The following is a 7,096-nucleotide window of genomic DNA, read 5'->3' on the forward strand; positions in this document are numbered from 1 at the left end:
CATATTGTGCACTGTGATAAAGATGAATCGGGATCGTGTGGCACGCCGTCCACTTATATATGATATTATGGGATCGTGTGGCACATCGTCCACTTATATATGATATTATGGGATCGTGTGGCATGTCGTCCACTTATATATGATATTATGGGATCGTGTGGCACGTCGTCCACTTATATATGATATTATGGGATCGTGTGGCACGCCGTCCACTATATATATATATATATATATTTATATATCATGGAAACCGGAGTTTCTTCTATTTATTTCCGATATTTCATTTTTATCTGTTACTCCCCGATAGCATGTCCCCTCCCAGTTTTACTTTGTATTATCTTGTTATTGTTTTCTTGCACTTGTTGTATATATATCTGTACAGGTTAATTGTGGTAGGCACTGTCTACCCTCGTCACTACTTCGCCGGGGTTAGGACAGGCACTTACCAGCACATGGGGTCGGTTGTGCTGATGCTACACTCTGTGCATTTTTGGTGCACAGATTAGGGAGCAGCTTACGGACCGCAGTAGTAGGACTTCTGGGAGCTATTTTCAATCCAGGGACTCTCGAGGTAGCCTAGCTGGCGTTCGCAGGCCGAAGTCCCTTTCCATGTTTTTTTTTATTTCCGTTTGTTCATCTTGTATCAGACAAACATGATGTATTTCATTTTCAGACATTGTTTGTAGTATTCTGTAGTAGTCCGTGAGCTAGTGACAACAGACCTTGGGTAGTGATGTGTATTAAACTTCCGCACTTTTGGTTTTCAGTTGCTTTTGATTTAAAGTCTTCCGCTTAGATTTTGTCTCGTTTATTTTATTGTTTGAAAGAAAGCAGGAAAGGTGTTTTAAATATTTGGCTTGCCTAGCTTCGATAGTAGGCACCATCACGACACCCGATGGTGGGAAATCCGGGTCGTGACAAGTTGGTATTAGAGCTCTAGGTTACTTAGGTCTCACAACTCACGGACAAGCTCATTAGAGTCTGAGGGATCGGTACGGAGACGTCTGTATTTATCCCGCAGAGGCTACCGAGTTAGGAAAACTTCACCTTGTTCATTCTTGTCGTGCGATTCTGTTTCTCAAGTACTGATTGTCTTTCCTCTCTGTTCTTTCGCATATGGCGAGGACACGTGCTTCCTCTTCGATCGCGCAACAACCTGATCCCCCAGCAGCAGCCCCTATTAGGGGCAGAGGGCGAGGCCGAGGCCGTGCCAGAGGCCGAGGCCGGGGCAGAGCTCAGCCCCGAGCAGCATTTCCAGCGACGGAGCCTCAGATCGATTTTGAGGAGGAGGTTCCGGCCCCAGCTGTTCCAGTGGGCCCAGCTCAGGTCCTAGAGGGTTTCATAGCCACTCCAGTGCTTCAGGACGCTTTGGTCTGACTGGTAGGCTTTATGGAGGGCATTTCTAGAACGGGTTTGCTTCCCGCAGCTCCAGCCACATCTCAGGCTGGGGGAGGAGTTCAGACTCCCGATACTCGTACTCCAGAGCCGGTAGCTCCTCAGGCTCAGGTTCTAGCAGTTCAGCCAGCTGTGGCAGCCCAGCCAAGTATTGCGGCTCAGTCCAGTGATGGTGCGGCTATGTTCGCGGATGCTTTGTGGAGACTTGATCGTTTCACCAAACTCTTCACTACTACATATAGTGGCACTCCCTCAGAGGATGCCCAGAATTTCATATGCAGCTGTCATGAGGTTCTTCGGACTATGGGTATTTTAGAGACCAATGGGGTCGACTTTGCCACTTTTCGCCTAGCAGGATCCTCCAAGACTTGGTGGAGAGATTTCTGTTTAGCCAATCCAGCAGGGTCGCCATCATTGACCTGGGATCAGTTTTCAGAGTTATTTCTGGGGAAGTTTCTCCCAGTTACTCAGCGGGATGCCCTTCGCAGGCAGTTTGAACGTCTACAGCAGGTTCGATGTCAGTTACCCAGTATGAGACACAGTTTATTGATCTTGCACGCCATGCCATTGTGATACTCCCCACCGAGAGAGAGAGGGTGCGGAGGTTTGTTGATGGGTTGGCCCAGCCGATCCGTGTTCAGATGGCCATGAGTGTCGGTAGTGAGATTTTATTTCAGGAGGCGGCAGATGGTGCCCGCCGGATAGAGCTGGCACTTTCTCAGGGAGGTGGTTATGGGTCTGATAAGAGGCCCCGTCATTCTGGTAGATTCAGCGGTACCTCGTCTGGAGGTAGGGATTATTATGGTAGAGGCCATCCTCTGAGGCCCTTTCAGTCAGCTCTCCAGACTTCTCATGGTTCACCAGTGAGTCGTGGTTCTCAGCCGCAGTATTCTGACCAGCATCTCTTCAGTTCTCCTTCAGCACCTATCAGTGCCCCGCCACTTCGTTACTCTCAGCAGTCGAGGGCTTGTTTCACTTGCGGCGATGTGAGGCACCTTGCCAGGTACTGCCCTCGAGCTTCCGGCATCTCTCAGCAGCATGGACCTCACTCGATGATCCAGGCACCAGTTGCCCCACAGCCTGCCCAGCCAGCTAGAGGCGGGGGTAGAGGACATAGAGGTGGAGGTAGAGGTCTTAGAGGTAGAGCTCCGACCGTTAGAGGTAGGGGTCAACCAACAGTAGATCGTCCCATGGATATGATTCAGGGAGGTGGGGCCCAGCCCCGTTGTTATGCTTTTTCAGCCAGGCCAGAGGCTGAGTCATCAGATGCTGTGATTGCAGGTACTATTCTGGTCTATGATAGGGATGCTTCTGTGCTATTTGATCCCGGATCTATGTATTCATATGTGTCGTCCTATTTTGCACCCTATTTGGTTATGCCTAGTGACTCGTTGAGTATTCTTGTTTATGTGTCAACACCGGTGGGTGATTCTATTGTGGTCGACCAAGTTCATCGTTCTTGTATCGTAGTGTTTGGGGGTCTTGAGACCTGTGTTGATTTGTTGCTTTTGGACATGGTCGACTTTGATGTTATATTGGGGATGGATTGGTTATCCCCGTACCATGCTATCTTGGATTGCCATGCCAAGACCGTGACACTAGCCTTACCGGATTTACCTCGTTTAGAGTGGAGAGGGACTTCGAGTCATTGTACCCGCAGTGTTATCTCGTATGTGAAAGCTCGGCATATGGTCGAGAAGGGATGTTTGGCCTACTTGGCGTATGTTCGCGATTCTAGCGCGGAGGCCCCTTCTATTGTTTCTGTGCCCGTTGTTCGGGAGTTTCCTGAGGTTTTTCCTTCATACTTGCCAGGTATGCCGCCCGACATGGATATCTACTTTTGTATTGATTTGGCCCCGGGCACTCAGCCCATTTCTATCCCGCCATATCGTATGGCCCCGCCGGAGTTGAAAGAGTTAAAGGAACAACTACAGGACTTGCTTGAGAAAGGTTTCATTAGACCTAGTGTTTCGCCTTGGGGTGCGCCGGTGTTGTTTGTTAAGAAAAAGGATGGTTCGATGAGAATGTGCATCGATTACCAGCAATTGAACAAGGTTACAATTAAGAATAAGTATCCACTGTCGAGGATCGACGATTTATTCGACCAGCTTCAGGGTGCGAGGGTGTTTTCAAAGATAGACTTGAGATCTGGCTACCACCAGTTGAGGATTAGGGCGTCTGATGTCCCTAAGATGGCATTTCGCACTCGGTATGGGCAGTATGAGTTTTTGGTCATGTCATTTGGATTGACTAATGCCCCAGCAGTGTTCATGGAGTTGATGAACCGAGTGTTCAGACCTTATTTGGACTTGTTTGTGATAGTCTTCATTGATGATACTCTTATATACTCCCGCAGTCAGGAGGAGCATGAGCAGCACCTCAGAGTGGTCCTCCAGACCCTAAAGGATAGTCAGTGGTATGCTAAGTTCTCAAAGTGCAAGTTTTGGTTGAGTTCGGTCGCATTCTTGGGTCATGTCATATCAGCAGCAGGTATTCAGGTAGACCCGAAGAAGATAGAGGCAGTCAAGAACTGGCCTCGACAAGCTTCAGCTACAGATATTCAGAGTTTCCTGGGGTTAGCAGGTTACTACCGTCGGTTCGTGGAGGGGTTTTCATCCATTGCAGCCCCTATGACCAGATTGACCTAGAAGAGTGTCCAGTTCAGGTGGTCGGACGAGTGTGAGGCGAGCTTTCAGAAGCTCAAGACGGCTCTGACTACGGAACCAGTATTGGTTTTGCCCACAGGTTCAGGGCCATATACGGTCTATTGTGATGCATCTCGTATTGGGCTTGGTGCAGTGTTGATGCAGGAAGGCAACTTCATTGCTTATGCTTCGAGGTAGTTGAAGATCCACAAGAAGAATTATTCGGTTCATGATCTCGAGTTGGCAGCCATTATTCATGCCTTGAAGATCTGGAGGCATTACTTATATGGCATGACGTGTGAGGTTTACACTGATCACAAGAGTCTTCAGTATCTGTTCAAGCAGAAAGAGTTGAATTTGAGGCAGAGGAGGTGGTTAGAGTTGCTAAAGGATTATGATGTTACTATCTTATACCACCCGGGGAAGGCCAATGTGGTGGCCGATGCATTGAGCAGGAAGTCCGCCAGCATGGGTAGTCTTGCTTATATTCCAGTCAGCCAGAGATCGCTTGCTTTGGATGTTCAGGCCTTGGCCAATCATCTTGTGAGGTTGGATATTTCTGAGCCTAGCAAAGTGTTAGCTTGCACGGTTGCTCACTATTAGAGCGTATCCGCGAGCGGCAGTTTGAGGATCCCCATTTGTGTGTCTTGAGAGACACGGTGCAGTGTGGAGGTTCCAAGAAAGTAACCTTAGATGATGATGGCGTATTGAGATTGCAGGGGCGAGTTTGTGTGCCCAATATTGATGGGATTCGAGAGTTGATCTTAGCGGAGGCCCACAGTTCTCAGTATTCTATTCACCCGGGCACCGCGAAGATGTATCAAGATCTGAGGCAGCACTATTGGTGGCGTAAGATGAAGAAAGACATCGTTGCTCACGTGGCTCGATGTTTGAATTGTCAGCAGGTTAAGTACGAGCATCAAAGACCTGGTGGTCTATCTTAGAGGATTGCACTTCCCGAGTGGAAGTGGGAGAGGATTACGATGGATTTCGTTACTGGACTTCCGATGACTCGGAAAAAGTTTGATGCAGTGTGGGTCATTGTTGATAGGCTGACCAAGTCAGCACATTTTGTTCCTGTTGCAGCCACCTATTCGTCCGAAAGGTTAGCCGAGATTTATATCAAAGAGCTTTTTCGCCTTCATGGGGTGCCGCTATCTATCATTTCGGATCGGGGTACGCAGTTTACCTCGCATTTTTGGAGAGCGGTTCAGCGAGAGTTGGGCACCCAGGTTGAGTTGAGTACAGCATTCCATCCCCAGACGGACGGTTAGTCCGAGAGGACTATTTAGGTTCTTGAGGACATGCTCCGAGCCTGTGTCATTGATTTTGGAGGCTCGTGGGACCAGTTTTTGCCTTTAGCAGAGTTCGCCTACAACAATAGCTACCAGTCCAGCATTCAGATGGCTCCGTATGAGGCGTTGTATGGTAGGCGATGTCGGTCTCTAGTTGGATGGTTTGAGCCGGGAGAGGCTCGATTATTGGGTACGGATATGGTTCAGGAAGCCTTGGACAAGGTCAGGATTATTCAGGATAGACTTCATACAGCTCAGTCCAGACAGAAGAGTTACGCAGACCGCAAGGTCAGAGATGTTGCTTTCATGGTCGGTGAGCGGGTATTGCTCCGGGTATCGCCTATGAAGGGCGTGATGAGATTTGGGAAGAAGCGCAAGCTCAGCCCTAGGTTCATCGGTCCATTTGAGATTCTTGATCGTGTGGGAGAGGTGGCTTATAGATTTTCCTTGCCACCTAGCGTGTCAACTGTGCATCCCTTGTTTCATGTGTCTATGCTCCGGAAGTATCGCGGAGATCCATCGCACGTGTTAGATTTCAGCACTGTCCAATTGGACAAGGATCTGTTATATAAGGAGGAGCCGGTGGCTATTCTAGACCGGCAGGTTCGACAGTTGCGGTCGAAGAGTTTTCCTTCGGTGCGTGTTCAGTGGAGAGGTCAGCTTCCTGAGGCATCGACCTGGGAGTCCGAGTCCGATATGCGGAGCCGTTATCCTCATTTATTTCCCGACACAGGTACTTCTTTCTTTTGTCCGTTCGAGGACGAACGGTTGTTTTAGAGGTGGAGAATGTGACGACCCAAGGGGTCATCACCGTAATTCTTCCTTGTTCCGTGCTCCCGAGGCCTTGAAAACCTCGCTTTTAGTTGCCTCGATTGGCGTGCACAGTTCGGGTGCATAGCCGGAAAGTTTTTATGTTAAAATATGTGAATTATGTGAAACATTTGATGAATTTTGGTATTAATATGCATAATGTTGACTTCGGTCAACATTTTGGGTAAACGGACCCGGACTTGTGATTCGACGGTCCCGGAGGGTTCGTAGAAAAATATGGGACTTGGGCGTGTGCCCGGAATCAAATTCTGAGGTCCCAAGCCCGAGAAATGAATTTTTGAAAGAAATTGTTTTCTGAAATTTGATATGAAAATTTGAAATGAAAGGAGTTAGAAAATATAGGTATCGGGCTCGTATTTTGGTTCTGACGCCCGGTACAAGTCTTAAATATATGTTAAGCACTATCTGTAAAGTTTGGCTAAAAACGGACGTCATATGACGTGTTTCGGACTAAAATTGGAGAATTTGAGTTATGAAAGTTGAAGAAAAGAAAATCATGTGTTTGAGGCTTGATCCTATGTATATAATGTTATTTTGGCGATTTGATCGCACGAGTAAGTCTGTAAGATGTTTTTAAGGTTGTGTGCATGTTTGGTTTGGAGCCTCGAGGGCTCGGGTGAGTTTTGAATGGGGCCCGGGAGGTCTTGGTCTTAAGAAAATGCAGGTTCAGGTGTTGCAGACACCAGCGCGGCCGCGGTCATTTCCGCGCGGTCCGCGCTGGAGCCGCGCGGCCGCGATGCATTTTTGTGTGGTCCGCGTGGCTGGGTCTGAGGGCTAGGGTTTCAGGTTAGCCAGCGCGACCGCGCACCAAAACAGTGCGGTCCGCGCTGGAAGGGTTCAGAGAAGCCCCACTTTTCTCCCACTCGGCGCGGCCGCAACACATTTTTGTGCGGTCCGCGCCAGGTCCTCAGAAAGGTATACAAGTTCGGA

This window comes from Nicotiana tabacum, chromosome 16 (assembly GCF_000715075.1).
Source record: "Nicotiana tabacum cultivar K326 chromosome 16, ASM71507v2, whole genome shotgun sequence".
Taxonomy (NCBI): domain Eukaryota; kingdom Viridiplantae; phylum Streptophyta; class Magnoliopsida; order Solanales; family Solanaceae; genus Nicotiana; species Nicotiana tabacum.